This window comes from Aphis gossypii, chromosome X (assembly GCF_020184175.1).
Source record: "Aphis gossypii isolate Hap1 chromosome X, ASM2018417v2, whole genome shotgun sequence".
Classification (NCBI taxonomy): Eukaryota; Metazoa; Arthropoda; class Insecta; order Hemiptera; family Aphididae; genus Aphis; species Aphis gossypii.
In genome coordinates, this window is record NC_065533.1 from 58,455,424 (window position 1) to 58,477,602 (window position 22,179).

At 30.4% G+C, this 22,179-nt stretch overlaps 1 pseudogene; it reads right to left on the minus strand.

Annotated features, from left to right (window-relative positions):
- Positions 1 to 18,737: 18,737 nt before the first annotated feature.
- Positions 18,738 to 20,552, minus strand: LOC126552550 (uncharacterized; annotated as a pseudogene).
- Positions 20,553 to 22,179: the final 1,627 nt, after the last annotated feature.

Here is a 22,179-nt window from a genome sequence, read left to right on the forward strand (position 1 = left end):
ACTTGTAAATTCTAAAGAAGAATTAATTAGATGGGATTACTTAAAAAAACTGTATACAATAGAAAGTGAAAAAGGACTAAAAGTTGGTACAAAGTTGACAATAAGACATATAGAATATTCAAATGAAAAGATGAATGTAAGACTTTCCGCTTAAACATTAAGCAAAAGTGTAGCAGACGCATTAATGTTTTTAAAAACCAATGAATCTTATTTTAAAGATGTTGATGTCACAGTTCAGTTTATTCAATATATGAATAATGCCTTTGATATTTTAAATAGCCGAACTCAATTTTCTATCAATCCATATAATAAACATATATCAATTGATACAGTAAATACTTATAGACAATTTACAATTGAATTTACCCAATATGTAGAAGGTCTTAAGTTTGTTAAATATAGAAATGAACAAAGAATTGTCACAACAGTTCTTAATTCAAGTAGGAAGACTGGATTTATTGGTATGATTATAGGTGTAGGCGCCCTCACTCGGGACTACCCGAAGGACCACTCGACATATCGAGAATATACAAGTTGGAGGCATTGGCCATAACCTTTAAACGCCGTAAATGGCAATAGATAGGCAACCCTAGCCTTCGCCTGAATGTTGGCAAGTCGGCAACCTAATGTCCACTGACCGAACGAACGGGAGAGAACGGGAGGGAATTTAGGAAAAGTGCAAGTTGATTATGGGGAGGGGGCTCGGTGGTCGGATCGATATGGTGCAATGATCACCGAGCTTACACAATTAGGGACAAGACTTAAATTACTGAAGTCTTGAGATGTTGACGAAGAGGTTGCTGATCTGGGCGACCTGGGCGGCCTCCCACACACCACGGCGAGTGCTGGCGGTCTTACGCGGGAGTTGAACAGCACGATGACCAGACGAAGGTATCGTAATCGACGAGTATGCTATGTATAGTGTTACGTACTAACCTTCAGTAGGAATCGATGTAATGACATTCACACACGACAAATCGGATGATGAAGAAGATCGCAACAAATAAAAAACACCAATGATTTTACGCCTGAATGGCGAGACAAGTATAATGAATTTCGTGTCGCATTGACAACGAATGTAAATAATAGGTATAACAATATAATAACAATAATTGCTGTGATGATTGCGCTCAATGCGACTTACAAAAAAAACGAGCTCAGCATAATTATGAGAGAAAAACAATAATAATAATAATAATAATTAGGGCGTTGGCCGCATAATAATAAAAACAATGATAAGAATAAATAATGATATAAAACAACAAATAATGATAACGGACAGCAACATCTGACCAATAAATTACATAGATAACATATACGACAACGATAATAAATGAACAAAACAATTATAATAATTCAACAAGTAACTATGGTGAGGTGGATGAAAGAGAAGGGAAACGATTAAAAGGAAGAAGATAAGGAGACTGGTCGTCGTCGGGCATGGACACTTGGTTGCGCTAATTGTTTGGCGCGAACAATAGGCCTGAAAAATTCAATTAGTTTGTTCGAGTTCATCATAAAAAAAAGTTATATGATATATACAGGGTGATTTTTTTATCGTGAACCAATTAATATCTCGGGAAGTATTAGGAATTTTGAAATAATTTTTTTTTTTAACTTTCTAAGTTTTACTATTTTGCACTTTGTTACAATTTTGATAATTTTAACTTCCTCCCTTATTTGATAAAACACGATCAATTTTCGATTTTCAAATTGCAATACCTATTTTTGATAACGAAAATCTATAAACATACTGAAAAAAATAATTTTAACATTTATAGAATTTAATTTGAGTAATCCGTTTGCGACTTATTAATGCTTCAATATTCGTTTAATTTACTGCTACTGGGCAATTTCACAAACCCAACAGTAAAAACCAGAAGTCAAAACGAAATTTTATCTCAATTTAACAATACCTATAACGGTCATCATCGATAATAACACAATAGATAAACAATACTATGTCCAATCTTCACTCCCACCGGAACAACCAGTCTGAGCCAGCACGAGCAACGCTAGCCAGCAGCGGCTGTATCAGCTATAAGTATAAAAATAACATTTTATAATTTACCATCATGGTTACACATGGTTACTGATTCGTGGTATAAGTTCTTATCACGTATTAGTAGATAAACGATAATAAATGCCGGCAAACTGTTTCTGAAAACATGTGGTTATTGGTTAATCGTTAATGTTAGTTTCCCATTATCAAATATTGAATATTTATTATTATTTATTAATTAATTACTATTCTTTGAATGTTTAACCAAAGTATACGTTTTAAGTAAATACTAAATTATGTGTACCTATTACCTATTTAAAATATAAATTAAAGTTTAAGCCATTATTCTAATGTATACCTATTGTACATATTTTTTGATGGCGTTTTAATGTTGTAATTTGGTTAACAAATTTGAAGTTAATTACTTCTGTCCAATCAGAAATATTATTATGTATACATTATTTATGGAAATCAGATTTCATACTTTGCTGAAAACTTTATTTGTATAATTTATTGGTAAGTTCAATTTAAAATTAATATATTAGAATTTTATTATTTTTTTTTTAAGTGATTTATACATATTATTGACAATAATAACCATGGTTTAAATATTTTAATTTTATTTCAGTGGTAATTAGTAGAGTTTATATAATTAATCAAAAAATACAGTGAACTACATGATAAGGCAGCTCAATTTGACCAACAATTAATGCAAATTTACATTGCTTGCTACTGGTATCTAATGACTATAAAAGAATAAAATATTCATGTTCTTTACATATTATATTTTAATCTTCAAACAAACTAAACAATTTATTATGTAAGTATGAATTTATTTTATGAAATAAATAATTTGATGTTAATCATAATTTTTGCTATTTTTTAGAAAATTAATTTTGTTTTCTTTCAAATTTCAACTGTAATTAGTTGTACTAACTTTTAATTCAAATATCTATAACAACATTGGATGAACAAATACAATTTGTTATTGGTTAGTCACAGCAAAGTACATTTCACCTGATAACTTAATAAGTATGATAAATATTTTTTTTATATATATATTGTAGAATAAATTATTTCTATAAATAATTTAATGTTTTTTTTTTTGGTTGCATTCATAAAAAAAAAAAAACAACGCAGCAGCATCAAGACCAACTACTTCTACATTGTAAAATTTGTTGATCGTTACATTATTAGTTATTTATATGTTTAAATAATTAAGTTAAGTTATTGATTTACTATTTTCCATAATTAGGGCTATGGAGTTTTTATTACCTAAATTGGCAAATTGAATTTTTTTTTTTAATAATACTATGATAGTGTCATTTTTTATGCAATATTAAAAGATTTTTGTTCCATAAAGTATTAATTAAAAATTACATAATTTCAAAAAAAGTGTAAATATGAATAATTTTTTAGGGCATCCATAGCCCTAAGAATATGTTGTAATCTAGAATACATAATATAAAGTATGTTCAATGTTCATTTAATTTTTATATTTATCTAGGGTAGTGGACATGTTAAGCAGCGCCGGATAGGCGAGGTATCGGCTCACCGAGTTTTAGGATTTTAACCGGCCCATTTTTCAATAAGTTTAATTAATTCATATTTATATAGGTACTTTTTTTAGTTTTTGACTTCTAACAAGTTTTTTTATAACCCTCCAATAATATTACATTCTGAATAGAGCTGCAAATAATGTATTATTTTCATTTATCTGAAGACACTTGGTCTTGTAAGTCCTATATTTAACTTAAGTTCGTATTTGGAGGGGAGGTAGATTTTCAAGTACTTCTTAAAAATAATTATTTGTTAACTATTGTTCCTAAAAGTTTAGATCGTTTCCACTCAAAACTGTTACATGTAGGTATACTAGGATGTCAAAAGTTGGAGAACTTCTACTACCTACATAAATACCTATATTCTATAGACTAAGTATTAAATTGTTGTTATTCAATAGACTTTATTTTTATTGCAATTTATAATATCATCATTCATCAACTAGTTTTGTATACTGTATAAAATAAGCTTTAATAGCTATTCATATTTTAATAATAACATGATATCATAACTACATACAATATATATAAATTATATACATATTATTAACTGGTGTCTGGTCGAGACAGTTTTGGACACATTGCGCATAAATATATAAATATACAAATTAACAAATATAACATTTATAACATATTAACAATATAACAAATAAACATGTTATAGGTACATAAAAAAAACCTTGCCAAACTAATAATAAATATTTATTACAACAATAATTAAATATTAATTTAAAAAAATTAAGTGATTCTGACAGTTGACAACTTTTTGTGGACACTTTATCAATGATACTTTCATTATCCAAAGACATCAAAATATCTTTCTCTACGGACATAATTAAAATGTTTCTAATTTTGATTGAGATAAACAGTTCCTAAGTCGATTTAATACATATTTTAATTTGGAAAACGTAGTTTCACACCTTACTTGTGTACATGATAATGTCAACACAAATTTATGTTTTAAACTAAACAGTAAAATCCAATGTAAGATGAAAACTAATCTGAAAAAAAAATTATTTTAGATAATTAATCAAATTAATCTATTTATGTATCATATCTACAAATATTATGATTATTTATTACAAATATACTCTTTAAATGCATATTTTAATAGCATATTTAGTGATTCTTAAAGCATAAATATATGCATAATTTAAAAGTTTTTAGAGCATGAAGTTCGTAGCACTATACATAACGTCTACTATTGTGTATTATAATATAATTTCAATAATAATTATTAAATAAACTTACCTTTTTGGGCGCTTTAACAAAAGATAATTTGGATTGTTTACAGGCACGGCACTAGAATTTTTTTCTAGGGGGGGCAGAGTGTGGCAAATATTTTTTTTACATGGGCTAAAATTTTTTCAACAAATGCTGAGGTTATTTAAATGAAATATAAATATTTTTGTATCATATAACATAATATAGCTATAAGCTATAAAGTACATACGTTTTTATATGTATGCTCAGAGAGTCTAAACAGATAATATAACAAACTTTTGAATAGTTAAAAATGTTTTTAAGAATAATGTCAAATATTTTTTTGTACCTTATGTAATAAAATGTCTAATCACAGACCTTCAACAACTATACCTATTCATAATGATGACATGATATACAAAAATGATAAGTTCTTTATGACTTAATATTACATACCTTTGTGAATGAATATTATGTTTCTTTTACTTACCTACATTTCATAAGTATAAATTAAAGTAATTGTGTTTAGTAATGAACAATTTGTTTCAATCATCTTTAAATGATGATTTTGGACGTTATTTGTTTATTTTCATCTAGTAATTAGTAATCAATATAAAGTAATAAAAATATAATAAAGATTTTTTCTATTTTACAAATTTCACAAACACATTTTTTGAAATTGTAGTAAATTTTTTCCTTATTAGACAAATAATAAATTTAATTTATTCCTCAATTTGTTTAGTTGTGACAAATATATTATATAAGCTAAATATTGATATTTTACACAATATCTGTTTATGCACCAGGTACAGTAAACATTTGAAAATCTTAAAATATTGAAAAAGTTAACAAAAATGTACACAATTGCACTGATATCAGTAACAATACAATTTGTTTAAATAAAAACTTTTGATTACCTTCCTAATATTTAACTAGTAAATTTCAAATTTTTATTCATTAACATTTTTAAATTGGTATTTGCATAGTAGTGTATGTATTGAAGTACCTACTTTATATTTTTTGTTGAATTTTGGAGGTAAAATAGTTCATATATATACATTAAAACATAGATACTTTAAGAAATCCTTTTTTATTAATTATCAAGTAATATGTGAACTAATTACCATGACAAATAAGATTATAAAAATAAAAAAATAAGATAAATGAATTAATTATTTTAAATAAGATACAAGAATACAACAAACATTAATTTAAGTTATAATATTCTTCTGTTTTGTGAATAGCTGCAAATTTATCAACAAAACTTCTAAATCTAAGTTCTTAGCATTTTTTTTTCTATAGATAAAATTGCTATATTTGTAAGCCTCTTTTAGTCATTTTATTTCTCATGTAATTTTTAATTTGTCTCAAACTGGAGAAAGTTCTTTCAACCCCAGCACTAGATGGTGGAATGATTATGGATATCGTACAGAGTATATACATTTCAGAAAAAGCTAATTTATATTTTCAAGTAATTGCATTAAATCAAATATATTTTTTATCTGAATATTTTTTCAACTTCATGTCGTTTGATAACTTTTGTAACTAGTTTTAACTCTGATTCTAAGCTTTCTATATCTAACTTATAATGTTCTGCTAAAGTTTAATATTTGATAAATTTAAAAATGAGTCACTTTTTGGGTTGAGGGAACTGATACCTGTTAAAATTGCATTATTGTCTGAAAATCTTCTGTTGAGTTCATTAACCATTCGATCAAGGACTGGAAAAAATATCATTGTCTTTATATCGTTATATTACTAATTTTTCTATTTTCAGCAGTTGCTACTTCAGTTAGATATGAAGAAAATTGTTTAGGAAGTTTGCGGAACCTTGTTTCTTTAACTGTTTCATTAGGGAGTTGAATGTTATTTTTTTGTGCACATAATTCAACTTCTTTCAAAAGATCTTCAAATTTGTTTGGTGTATTTCTTAAATCCATTAGAAAATTAATTAATGATTCTACTAATATACAGCTAGAACCCAAATCTGAATCTGGTTTTTGTAAATAATCTGATACAATTTTTATCTCACTAAATGTATCACAAAATAAGTAGAGACAAAATATAAATTCAAAATTTATGTGAAATAATAGTGATTTAGCCTCCATTTGTTTTTCACTTTTGGTTTCTAGGCTTATTTGATGTAATAAAAGTAATATCATTGGAAATGTTTTTTTCACAGCGATGCAAGCAGAAATTTGACATATCCATCTAGTTTCACAAATCCTTTTTAGTTCCATATTTTCTTTTTTTGGTAAATATTTATATTGAAGTTCTATGAATTTAGTATGAACAGTTGACCTACTTACAAAGTTGTACAATTGTTGAAGGAGGGCAATAAATGTTTCTATTTCAGGTATATTTTTACATACATCAACTATCACTAAATTTAATCTATGGTTAAAACAGTGTGTGTAGAGCGCTTGAGGAACATGCTGTTGAAAAATTGATCTAACCCCGTTTTGTTTTCCACTCATCACGGATGCACCGTCATACGTTTGAGCTATACAGTTTTTTATATCTATTCCACAGTCTGTTAGTGTTTTATTTATGTAGTTAAAAAGAGCCTTTGCATTTAATTCATTACAAGGTACATACCCTAAAAATCTTTCATTCATAGTATTATTGTGATAATAACGAACCATAATAGATAACTGCTCAGTTTTGCTGATGTCTTTTGTTTCATCTGCAAGAATAGCAAAATATTAGCTTCTTTAACTTCTTTTGCAATAGTTTCTAAAACTAATTTACTCATTACATAAAATAAATCATTTTGAATAGTATGATGAGTATATTTTGCATTTTTTGGTAAAACATCAATTTTAGCTTTAAATCTTGTGTCTCTCCTAGCAATAAGTTCTAGAAGTTCTAAAAAATTTCCCCTGTTAAGGCTTTCTGCCCCTTCATCATCACCACGTTGGGCATATTTTGACAGGCTGTGAATAATAATATTTCTGCTATAACTGATATGTAGTATCGATTTTCTTTAACTAAAGATATATTTTTCTCATTTAATGTTGACAAAATTGATTTTGTTTTTTTAGAGTTATTATACCCTTCCCACTTCATCATGCAAGTTTTATGCATACATGATTTATTATGACCTTTTATTCCTGCATTTTTATCAAGAGCTTTTTTCCAATTTTTAAATCCAATTTTATAAAATGGTGAATTATCAGACTCAGAAGAAAAAAATCTACAAGGAAAACAATAACAAGCATTATTTAATACACTGTATTCAAGCCAAGGATATGATTTAAACCATTCGGGACGGAATTGTCTCCATTCTTTTCCAAACTTGGATTGTGGGTAATTTTTTAAAATTGGTTGGGTTGGTTGATCACTAACTATATGTGTTATATCACTAGGTCCTATTTTAGATACGTTTTCTATTTGAATCTCAGTTACCTGTTTTTGATATAAGTGTTCAGGATCAAGGTTTTTTATTTCTTGTAGATCGTTTAACTGTTGACAATCATCTGAATCTGATGAATGATTATCAGAACCAACACTACTGTCATAATTGCTTTGTACTTCCCATTCTTCATTTTCTGTTGCATTATCGACTTTAAGTTTTTTATTTGTTGTGGTTTCTTTCTCTGCATTTATTGCATATGAACTTGGTCCAAAAAACGAATCAATTTTTCTCACTCTACTACTGTCTTTACTCATATTAGAATTAAATATTAGTAATATAAAACAAACAAAATCCAATTTTTTTAAAAAGCACACGACGAATTAACGTTGACGCACACGAGCGCATGACAGTATGACACTCAAATACACTGATGTCTTATTCAGTATACACTGTGTAGTGTGTAAGCGTATACATATCGAATATAAACATAATAAACAATTCGAAAATTACGTCATGTAATAATCTAATAAAATCCCAAATGCTTTAAAAATAAAAATAATTATAATTGGTTGCATATAACAAATATACAATTATAGGATTATCTAATGTAATAATCTAATTTTATTATTATTATTTTATTTTCTACCTATTTAAAAATAGACAGGGCGTTGCATGTTGACGCATTGATACGCCGCGTCGCACGCCCATATAAAATATTAATATTAATATATCAGTTTTTATAACGGCAAAAACTTAAAACACAAGTCATCGAAAATACAAAAGTATTTCATAAACTAAAAATTTTTAAAAACTAAAAAGGAATATTTCATAAATTCTTTGATGTAGCTCTTATTAAATAATGTTTTATTATATCGTACATATTTTTTAGGGGGGGCTGGCGAAGGGGCTGGTCTGTTTTCTGGGGGGGCTGGAGCCCCCCCTTGCCCCCCTTGGCGCCGTGCCTGATTGTTTAGGGTCACTTCCAGCAGCTTTGCGTTCAGCATCCCGTTTTAGCCTTAACTTTTCCGCTCCTCCTTTAACGTTCTTTGATTTATCTTTATACATCATAAAAAATAAAAATATACTAAATACTGATCAGTGATCACTGATGAGTATAAAGTAAAAAATAATAATGTGTCATATGTGTGTGTATGTAGTGTTAAGTGTTTAGTTTTAGACCGTTTAGTGCGAAACTGCGACTGTGCGAGTTTGTGTACAAGTACAATGTATACACGTACCTATTAACCGATAATAATGGAAAAACCCGTAGATTTATAATCGTCAATCGCGATAAGGCCGTAGGTATGCCGTACTGGTTACTATAAATTATTTTATATGCTATTAAGTATTAATAGTTAATATTTAATATTTAATAACATGGCCTATAGATTGGAATGGTTGTGACTGTGATCAGTGGAGTATTTTGTATTCATACTTTATTGTACAGAGTTTGAGGTATTCAAATATTTTCAGCCTTGTATTACTAAACCGGCCCAAATTTTAAGCGGCCCACCGAGTTCAACTCGGTAACTCGCCGGCCCTATCCGGGCCTGATGTTAAGTGTTAACATTTTTTATTAGTTATGACCTTACCCAAATCCTGCAAAAATTTGCACTACGGAAATTTGTTCATACTCTAGTAAAATTATTGACAACTAATGTGTTTATTGCCTTTAATAATTTAGTATTGAATTAATGTCCAATATTTGGTCTATTCACACACAAGATAGTTTTGATATAAAATGCAAATTATACATTATACAAAAAATATATCCCAGAATACCTAATATTTATAAATGGAAAGTCAGGTAGGCACTATTAACAACTGGCTCTGGGCCTATAGCCTCGCATCAGATTAACAATACAGGACTCACTTCTTTGATGCACAAAACATTGTAATATCAGTCTGATGTAAATCAAAATGACTTACTTATTCTATTTTTTTTTAACTAAATGAAAACCTTAAATGATAGGGGCATTGTAAAAATGTATAACTAAAAAAAAAAAAAAAAAAAAAAAAAAAGAAATGTGTGAATAGACCTTTAACTACTTTAGTTTTGGCTCTAAATCCTGAATCCAAGTACATAAATTATACATTTGTATCTGTATTTATGAATTATTTTTCTAAATACATAAAAATTGTTGATTTACTTTGTTTTGAAATGAATAAATGTTTTCTGTTTAATATAATCATTTACTATAGTAATTAAGATACACCATATTGTTTTAAAAAAATATTTATTTTGTAATTTACTTGTAAATCTGATGTATAAAATAAATTATATAAATAAATTCATATGTATTATGTATAGTTAACAAATAATAAACTTAAATAAATTAACAAATTATACAATATTATATTTTCTTCAATATGTATAAAACATAAAGCATTGGGTTTTCCAAATTTATATAATTTTTGTTATCTATATACATGCTTATATGTATATCTACACATCATTATAAAATATAATTGATTGAATGATGAACATGACATGTTTCACATAGGTAAAAAAGATAAAGGTACCCATCCATAGGTAATCGCGCACTTTATAAATCCTGTCGTCATTTGGAGCTTTTTCATTGTCCGAAAAATGTAAAAATCTAAGAATTAATTCAAACCGATTTCTTGACATAGTGTTTTGCGCTACATTATTTTTATATCTTATACTAATACTCCAATAGTCTTCCAAAGTGGGCATTTGAACTAACCCCATCCAAATCATTAATCCGAATATTTTTTTTATTTCCTGTTGATCTGTAGGAATCCATTTAGAAAATCTACTAGATTTTGTCAATCTGTTTTTTGATAAAAATTGTTGGGCATTTTTATTGGTTTCTTCGACTATAAGATCAATTATTTCATTAGTCAAGAATAAATTAAAAATATCCCAAGCTGTAGAATCAACTGATATATCGATTTTCTATAGTCCTAACGTATCCTAACGGTTATGTAATAATGTTTCTCTGCTCTCCTACCCAGTTTTCGGTTGTCGCTGTCGGTCTGACTCCACCACCGTCGTTGGCTTTAAAAATTGGCTAACCTAACCTCAAGACGACACTGCAAGACACCAAAATTCACCGACTACGTCCATCACGATCTCCGTCTCTGCGCATTTTGTCAAAAACCGTCCACTTGGTCACTACTCTTGGACACCGCTTTCAACAATTCATTTATCGTTTCACCTACGTGGTTGATCAACGTTTTTCTTTGTAATAACGCAAAAATAAAGAAACTAAAAATATGAATATTAGTTAAGGTAAAAATATTAATATGTGATTAATATTTTTATTTTTAAAAGTAATGTTTTGATTTAAGCGAAGTAGTTTAAATAAATTGTATCGGCAATCACAAGGGACACAAGCCTTGAATGATTGCCTCAAATATATTTGTAAGTTATTAGAAATTTATCGATTATTTTAGCCTATGTTTTATCACTCTAAATTTGCGGAATCACCTTCCTCCTGATGGTCGGAGGGTTCTCGAGGTCGAGCTTCGAGAACGATCAAGTAAACTCTATAATACTATTATTGTTTAAATATGGATGCGCATGCACCTTACCTTGTCCGCAGCTGTCTATGGTTGCAGTCGACGAAACAAGGATAGAATTTATTAAATTTTTTAGCACTCAAAAAAGAAATAACTAAACACTTTAACAAATTTCGTTATAGAAAAAAAGAAACAGTAAAGTTGTCGTAGGCAATGTCCTTTGAGTGGTTGCGAGTAAGTCTGCTGTGCTCCTGCACTTGTCTGTCTGGGTGGTGCTCATGCACTGATGAGAGGAGACGATTTCGGTCAGGCCCGCCAGAGCCATCGGCGGTCCGATCAAAGGTGTCTGTGTCCCCAAAGAAAATTGTCCTTTCCCTGGTGAAAGCGACCCTGACCGGACCATCCCCTGTCTCCGGCGGCACATGAAAGAAGTTGCATGTGTTGCGCTGTACCGTTATAATCCCGTACAGTGTCCTGTACGTGACTAGATAATAGGAATCGTTCCAATCACCAGTGACTTGATTTATTGGGGTTATTTTAGATTTTATTACATGCGTGCGACAACTTGACCGTTATATATTTTATTAAATGAAAATAACGGATTTACAAAATTTATGATATGTAAATTTTAGCATATCATTACATCTTTCTATTCTTTTTTTCTATCATTTTGTTTAATGTTTTGTCCGTTACAACATGATGGGCTAACTACATCTGCAGGCCCGTGGCGGGCGAAGCCACCACATTCACAACGGTTCTCCATCACGTCGAGATCATCATCAACACCTCAGCCTTCAGTCGTCGTAACGTATCAATTTTCCCCAAAAAACCCCCCTTTTTTAATGTCTATCCACTTTACCATGCCGTTTTCTTATATCTTATTTCTCTTTTTTCTAAATTTCTATACCCCGGTAACCGTTCTCACGGAGCCGTGGGTCTGTCTTAATATGTATATTATATTAAATAATATTCCTATTTCTTTGTAATTAATATAATAAGCTCGATAACCGAATTTCGGAGCCGCAGCCCATATTAGTATTATTCTATCTTCATTTATCCCCCCAATCCACTGTCTTTTCAAATACATATTTATTTATTTCATTTCTTTTTTTCTTTCTTTCTAACCTATTATTTTGTCATATGTATTTTCATCAATTTGTCATATAATAAAAAACTGTACACTTCTATATTTTATGCATTTGCCATTTGACAACTATATTATGTATTCTTGTAAAGCTTTATATATTATATCTGTATTGCCATTTTTGCCATTTAATTATTGCTCCATTTTTAATTATTTTTATTGTTAATATTATTTATTCTCATGTTGAGTATCTTATGTACATTATATATTTATATCTATTACCCTAACTTTCTCTTATTATTTCATAAGGTTCCTCTAGACTTAATATTATTATTTTATTTTTTGTTTATTTCAACGTTAAGTTTGTTTAAAGCCCATAGACTCTACCGATGTGTCCACAAGACACCACGCGATACGGTCTATGGGTCATCACATAAGTGTTCCCCTTATGTGATGGGTGGTCAGTAAGCCCCTAAAAAGGCTGAAAGCTCACACATGACGACCGTGACAGGACACTTCTCCCCTTTTCACTAATAATTTATTTTTTTTATTTTTCATTTTTCTCTAGTTAAATTTGTCAAAGCTATCTAAATCAAACTAAATAACTCAATTTTCTCTCTTCTTTAAAATGGCAATATGTTTAATAAAGTTTCACATGTCAAATATGCAATTGCAAACCACATGGTTAGGTTAATTAAAATTATCATAATTCAATTAGTAAAAAGACAAACATTATTACATTCATTTTTATTTTATTCCCTTTCCTATACGGTGCTATGATGATGGATATTTTTATTATATTGGTATAAAAAAAAAAAATTGTTATTATATGAAGATGTGTCTACCAAGGTAATTGCCAATTTTTATATTTTTATTATGTTCCCCCCTATGTACATTTGTTATCCAGTAATTATTTACAGAAATGCTCCTGTTGTTGTGTACTGGTGGAGGCGGCAATGGCGTTTGACGGTGACGGTCCGGCTAATTGCTGCGGCGACGAGAAGACCGAACACTGCGACGAACCAGTCAAATTCCCACATTCTCCTTTGGTATAATTATTTTACTTCCCTTATGTCACCCCTTTTATAGTTTCCCTTGACAACCCGCTCTCTTACCAGACATATTAATATTAGCTAATTTCTGATGACTTATTGTTTAAATCTATATTTTTCAAAGACCACATGGCCGTTCCCTTTAAATCTATTATATTAATATGAAATACTAAATCCACATGTTAAATTAAATTAAATCCTCCTTAATTATTACTGTTGGTAGGTTGCACTTAAATCTAAATTAATAACGTTTGGCTATCCATCATAAATTGAAATTTACAAAAATTAATTTAAATTAAAATTTTTTTTTCTCTCTCTTTTCTTGTTTTGACAATTGAAATATTAGTGTTATCATTTTCCCTTAAGAACATAAAACAACGACTGTTAGGAGGTTTGGAAATATTGATGCCGTTGAGTTTGTAGTGTTAGTCCGTCCAGGGCTTTCATTTTCCATATTATATTACATTTTGTTATTTTTCTCTACTTATTTGATCAAATCAACTTAAATTTTATTTATTTGTCCGAGGACAACCCAAGCTAGTGGGACACTTTTTTTTTTCTTTATTGTTCAGTTGTGTATTAAATACCCTGAAACAGTTAATATTACTATTCATTGTACCACTAGATCAATTATTTTATCTATTTATTTATTTATTTATTTTTCTTTCTTTCTTTTCTCTTAAAAGTAATTTTATTAGTATCCGTATTAAGTATCTAGTTATTCTTATTATAGTGTTTCTATCCAAATCTAAGAGTGGTTTTATTGTATAGTGAAATTGTGTTGCTTGGATCAATATCATTACTTTTCTTTGGATAAGACATTGTGCCTCGTATACTGTTTTATTCCGTTGGGATACTGTTAATTATTATTTCTATTATCTGAATCTCTTAGTTTGTTATTATTATTACTTTAGATTTGATATTTCTTATTATATACACACTAGTCTCACCGGTTAATACTATTATTTTAATTCCACGGGGACACTGTTGCATGCTTAACATTTTTCTTGTTTTCCCCTTTTATATTATAACTATCACTAGTGTTTTTGTTAAAATTTTATCTTGACATCTTGCCCTGAAATTGTATTATTTAATTTAATTGTTGTTAATCAATTCTATGTTTCTATTCTAATGCACGGTGCTGGTAAACGCATTACCTGTCCACCGGATAGATATAATCCCTCTAGTACTTATCACTCCCCAATACTTCCCTCAACCGATTTTGATCTAACCATGGGCGAAAATGATGATACCAACCTCTCTCTCCTTGGCGATTCTTCCTCTCTCTCTCTCACCTCTCTCAAATAACTGATTGACGATATGAATGGGTCTTTCCACCAACAGCTTGACAATTCTGCCCGCAAGTTCACAGAGCTCGATAACAAATTTGATGAATTATGCGATAGGGTCGATGAGATTGATACAGATCATACCTCTAAACTGACACAAATTCAAACTAATTTTCATTCTGATTTTATCACCGTCCAAAACAGTCTCACCGAACTACAGAGTGCCAACGATACCTCTCGCACAGCAACTGCAAATGAAAGCATCAACCATATTAATAGTGTTCAACGCAGCATAAATTCTAGTATTCAAGCTCTTACTGATCGCCTATGCTGTGTCGAAGGTCAATCCTCTCGGTTAGCTGCTCTGGAAAATAAATTACATACTTCTACTCTCGTCCCCCCCTTCACAAATATTCCAACAATCAATACTCTCTCAACCTTCTCAAACCTCTTTTAATAATATTCTCTCTTCAACAGCAATACCAATTCCCTCTCAGCCCAAACACACATTAAATGAACCGCATACAACAACAAACCTGTCTCAAACCCTCCCTGGTAACACATCTAGTATAGCTCTCGACCCGAATCGCATTCCCCAGTACGATGGTATGTTAACACCCATACACCCAGCTGATTTCCTAGAGAAAGTTGACCAATATTTTTCAATAATTCAAGTTCCAGATCAACGTAAAATTAATTTTGTTAGTGACAACTTCATACATAAGGCTCGACTTTGGTATGATACTCTACTTCCCTCTCCTTCAAATTATAAAGATTTTGTGTGTCTGTTCCGCAATTACTTTTGATCCAATAGTCTCCAGCGCTCAATACGGAATGAGCTGTACCGTCCCCACTTCCATCGTGACTATTCCACAATGACCGAGCATGCTATAGACTGGATAAATCGAGCTCGCCATCTTCAACCTCCAATTGACCAAACGGAAATGGTGGATCAGATCACTTCCCATTTTTCTTACAATATAGCCCTGGCTCTAAGAGTCTAAGGGGTATCTGTATAACTACCACTAATGATCTTGTACAACAGTTAACGTATCTCCAGTGTGCTCATGCACCCTCAAATAATAATAATGCACCCTCAAACAATAGTAACAACAATAATTCACCTTCCAATTCTCGTCAACAAAATTCTTATCATAACACTTCTGGACAAAACTCTCAACATCGATATCCCACCCGTCAACAAAACAATCATAATCGACCTCAACACAATAATATTCAACCATCACAGGCTAACCACAATGTACCTCCTCCGGAAAACTAGTCTCGACCAGACCCGCGAGGATGTGTACTGTGTCACCGTTAAATAGTCCTCAAATATCAATACTCCCTCACCCTTTAGATCTTACACAAGAAATTGCACCTCCTCCAAATTATCGACCTGAAATCTCTATTAAACTTTTTAACACTCCCTACAGTGCCCTTCTGGATTCAGGTGCCTCTGTCTCTGCTATCTCGGAAAACATGTTCAAAACTTTAAAAAATGACCCTTCAAAACATAAAATTCCCCTCCTCCCTCTAACTGGTATTTTGCTAACAACTGCTTTAAGTAACAAATCTGTCAAAATTAATTCCCAAATTTATTTAAATTTTTTTATTAACGATTATGAAACTATTGGTATATTTTTAATTGTTCCCCAACTCTCCATTCCCTTAATATTAGGCACAGATTGGTTAATTGAAAACGGTGTAATTATTGATTAAAATAAGAAAGAAATCTCCAGACCTAAAATTCCAAATTCTATATCTTTTAAATTAATCGCAGATCATGACCCCAATAGTCTCATCAACTCACTAAAAAATCTAAATATTAATAAACTCTCTCCCACAGTACATAATGATCTTTCGACTCAGACTTCTCATTCTACTCCATTCGACTCTGACAAAAACACAGCACTCCATGATATCCCACTTAATGCCTCTCAACAAAATTTAATGACTTCCCTACTCAACGATTATAAACACATTTTTCAAGATAAACCTGGTCTCCACAATTCTTTTTTCTATAAATTTAATGTCAAAACTCACGAACCTTATAAAATAAAACCATACCCAGTTCCTTTCTCCCGACGTCCCGCCGTCCAACAAGAAATAAATAAAATGATTGAATGGGGGGTGATCGAAAGATCAAGCTCACCATACAACAATCCATTGGTGACCGTAGTGAAGTCGGACGGGTCTACTCGTTTGTGTTTATACGCTCGAAAACTAAACAAAATAATACTCCCCGCCCGCGATGCATCTCCCCCTGTTGATGACATTCTTGCCAAGTTCAATAACAAATCTTTTTTTTCTTCTCTTGATTTTTCTTTTGGCTATTGGCAAATTCCCCTAGATCCCTCCGTTCGTAAATACACTAGTTTTTTATATGATGATCGCTCGTATCAGTTTTGTGTCGTTCCTTTTGGTTTAAATATTTCAAATGCTGCCTTTGGCAAAGGTTTAGAAGTCGCTTTAAATAATTATTCGGTTCCGTGTCCTTTTCCCAATGACATCCACATTTATGTTGATGACATTCTCATTTCTTCTCCTTCTTTCAATGATCATATAACCACTTTAAAATGGATCTTTAATAAAATCTCTCAAGCTGGTCTCACCTTAAAATTAAAAAAGTGTAATTTCAATAAACAACAGATTAAATTCTTGGGCCATTTAATATCACCTTCTGGTATGATTATGGACCCTGACAAAGTTAACGCCATTCAAAATTTCCCTGACCCTCGCAATAAAAAAGACTTACAATCATTTTTCGGCCTCTGCAATTTTTACCGCAAATTCAGCTCTTTGTGAAACTTGTTCTTTATTATCAACTAGGTTCAAATCAGTAATTGTAATTGTATATACAGTAGATTCTAAAATCTTACAATTGCCAGATTTTGGTGGTTTTAACAATGAGTACACGGACAACATTTTATACACCTGTAAAAATGTTGGTGTACTTGGATGTTCATTTGGGCCAGTAGCTTGGTTTGACATTCCAAAAAATTGCTATAAAAAATAATATTTAATACTTAAAATAAACAATCAGAGATGTAAAAAAAAAGGAATATATTTTTTCTATTTTTCATCTATGTTATAATATTTTCTAATCTGTTATTAAACAATCTCCAACGTCCAACATATACCTCTAATTTGTCCTGGTTCATTTTGGATGTTAATACAAATTTGATGCCGCATTTCTCTAAAAGGTACTCTGTTAATTCTAATGTTGATTTTATAGTTACTCGCAACCCATCGGCTGTATTTTGAGTCAAGTACTCATCTTTAGTGATATATTTATTTTCTACTTGATCTTCCCAACAATTAATTCAATTAAGATTATCTTTTAAAATCTGAAAGAAACTAATTTTTAATAATTACTATACTATTATATTCAAATTGTTATTTATAATTTATATAAGTACCTGGAAATCAGGACTTTTGTTTTTTATTCCTTCTTTCGATTGAATACATCAAATAGCTTATTAAATCGATCAGTAAAAAGTTGTGTTTGAGAGCTATTTTTTAATGATTCTACTTTTACATAATCTTTATACAGTTCTAAGCCTTTGGCCATGGAATCGCTAAAAATCTGAAATTAATTAATAAATGTGTTATATACTTGTTTTTGATAATTGTTTTTTCAAATTTTACCTGAGTTGCTAATTTGACATTCATCTTACTAAAACCATCAACATGTAAATGTCTTATCGTAATTTTGGGGCAAACTTTTGTAGGGAAGAATTTACACTAAAGCTTTCTCTTAAAAACATTTCATCATAAACTAGCATTCCATGTTTTTGTTCAGTTCTGAGAATACCAATTTTTTTTTTTTAACAACTGAAAAAATCTTTTGTCAAACCCACAACTAATATCTAATAAAGACAAATATTTTCGGATAGTTCTTGGACAAGGTAAAGGCAATATTCCTTGTTCCCTTAAAAATCCATAAGAGGAAGGTGATCTGAAAAAATTTAATAATTAATATTTTTGACCACTCTTTGTCTAAGTGAATATTTTTACCTTATTTTCAACAACATGCATAATAAAATCCAATTCTCTGAATAACGTCTATTTTTTAAATTGGTGACTTTACTAGCATTTACAATTTCTTGGACTATTGTTTTTTGTGAACTATTTAAGTTTTTATGTTCAATTAAATCATTTAATGATTTATTTGTTAAGTTCTTTGATTTATTCTGTAGTTCACTCAATGTACAATGTAATTGGTAAATTTTTAATTAAAACCTTTGAAAAATAAAATATTGTAAAGTATTTTAATAAATTAATTTTACCTTTTGTTTGATTTCTTAACATTTTTCGATTTTTTTATTATCCCTTTAATTATTTTGTGTCTTGTAGGAGTGAGAGTTGTTCCAACATATGTTTTAGTGCTTATAGATAATCTTTTTTTATACTCTCTAAAATAAGGGAACAATGAATTGCACCTTTTACATCTTTTTTTTGAACTTGTTAAAACAGAACATTCATTATGGCGCCAGGTTGTATTCTCTAAATGAGTATTCTTAACTCGAATTCCTAAATAAAAATTAGTTTAGGTAGGTACCTACTACCTACACAGCTGTATTATTTAACATTAAAAACTCATACCTGAAAAATGTATGATACTGGGACCTCCTTGGCAAATTTCTTTTTGTTCAAACAATTGAAGGGTTTCAGTAATTTGCAATGTATCAAGTGGGTATGTTAATTGTTGTAGACCCAAATTTTCAGGATTTCTACGCTTTTGATTAACATAATAGCTCACTTTTAAACTACTTGATTCAAACACTATTTTTTTCCAAAACAATATTAGCTTCATTAAATTCTATGAATTTAATCAGCTTATACAATGCGACAATACATCCATCATGATATAACGACCAATCAACTGGCAACAATAAACTTTCATACCACAGTTTTGATTCCTTTAATAAATCATATGAGGTTAGGTAGGTATATATAAATTAAATAATCTACATGGTCTATTATGACAATTAATCACAAACATACTATTAATGTTGGTGTTTGATGTAATCTCTTAGGCTTGGGTTCACCAAACAATTCTTTCCTAAATGATTCAGTAACAGGTGTACAAGATTCTCTAGGTTCTGGTAAATCATTTGTTTTGTGAATATCAAATGGTAAATTAAATACTGATGGAAAAACACCTTTTTTTAGCCCAATTAAGTTCCTTTTAAACTGTGTATAGAATTATTGAGTTATAATATATAATTTATAATGACCAAGTAGGTAGGTACTTATATAGTACCTACCTAAATGGCAAAATAAAAATAATTATGTTTTCTTACTTCCAAGTCATTACACCCACTATAACTGTTAATCAAATCTTCTTTCCTAAAATGTTCTACACAGACATATGTCACTTAACGTTTATGATTACCATTTACTTTATTAACAATTTCTTCCCACAAATGAGCTTCGGATTCACGAACTTTAAACAATTGAATATTGGACCGTTCCTTACTGGTACATAAAACTACTGAACACTGGCGAGGCATTTTAATTTTATAATTTCAACACAAATGTAGACAAATGAGAACCTAACTAGTCGTAATTATTGAAATAAACGAAGCTGTAGATCTAGACGCTCTAGTAAGTAGTAAGTTAATGTCTAAATACTCTAATATTTACTAATGGAATGATTATAAAATATTCAATGAGACCAATGTGATTTATTTTTCTGTGCCAATGTATTTATAAAAAAGTAATGGTAGTTGAGCTATAAGCATACTAGGTAGCGCTAGGTGTCCAACGTGTACCTATTGAAAACATTTGGTGTCCAGCCCTCTACTACCCTCCAGTCATATCGTTACCAGTCCTGTATATCTTAGTCCGTGGCACTTGCTCTGTTGTCCACCATTGCAGGATTATTGTGCCACAGTTCATTGCACGAACACCTCGTCTTTGGTACACATCTGCTCTTCGTTATAACATTTTATAAGTGTTTTATTTTTTAACGTTATATATTTCATTATGTATAAATGCCAGCAGTGTGCATCGGTTTTTAAGTTAAAAAAAAGTTTATATAGACATGAAAAATCACATACTGGTATACTTTACCGATGCACAGTATGTGCAAAAACATTCAAAGACGAATCCAACTTGAGGAGACATTTGAAAAAAGTTCATGGTATTTATACAATTTTTTTATTTTTTTTTTTCTATACTTTCAATATTAATTTATCTATAATATTTTTCTAAGCTATCCTTCACGCACCCGCTACATTGAGGCCTCAACGAGAGTGTTATTAAGTATGCACCTCGTATTAACCGACCTGCTGTTCCAACCGGCAGTTTAAACAGAATGTCAGATGATGAAATTTGTATGGCTGCCATGGACAACTTTGAACAAGAACAGGAGGATCAAGAATACTGTATTGAAATTGCACCGCAAATTTTTGTTCCTGATATTCAGACTGGTTGTTCAAACATAATGTCTGATGACAACATTTGTATGGCAGCCATGGAAAATTTTGAAAAAGAATTGCAGAACGTTAATAAAGGTTAGTGTTATTTATTACGATCGAATTTATTAGATTTTTTTTTTTTAAAAGACTACGATTTTATTTGTCCACCTTGGATTAACATTTTTTTTTTTTTTTAAATTTAAGATTCTTATACTGCCGCTGTTAATGGTAAACGCATTTCCACCGCCAACACCTCATCCGCTGTTAGGTCAAAAAAAAAAGCGTATACATTTTGTACAATCCTCCGGTTTTGTAGAAATCTCAGTCTCTAAAGCCCGAACAGTTGTGTGGTACTATGCTAAAAATACGGGGGTATCCAAAATTATACGGACTTTCTCCGCTCTCTCGAATCCGAATTAAAGCAGTTGTTAAAAACACGAGTACAGGAGCACCCTATTAAGTTCAATTCAAAGCTTGAGACCAGCTATAGTATACCATCAGTGCCTAATTCAATGGAGAATAGGGCATTTAAAACATCTGCGGTCGAGATTTTTGTAGAAAGCGATATTTCGGCTATAATACAGGGGGCGTTTAAAAAATTGTTAAGTGAAAACGAAACATACGCAAGTAGAGGGAGAGGGTTTACATTAGAGAGCATAGACGGGTTAATGTTGACTATATATAAATATATGCCGAAGGGAGGATCGTCATACATACA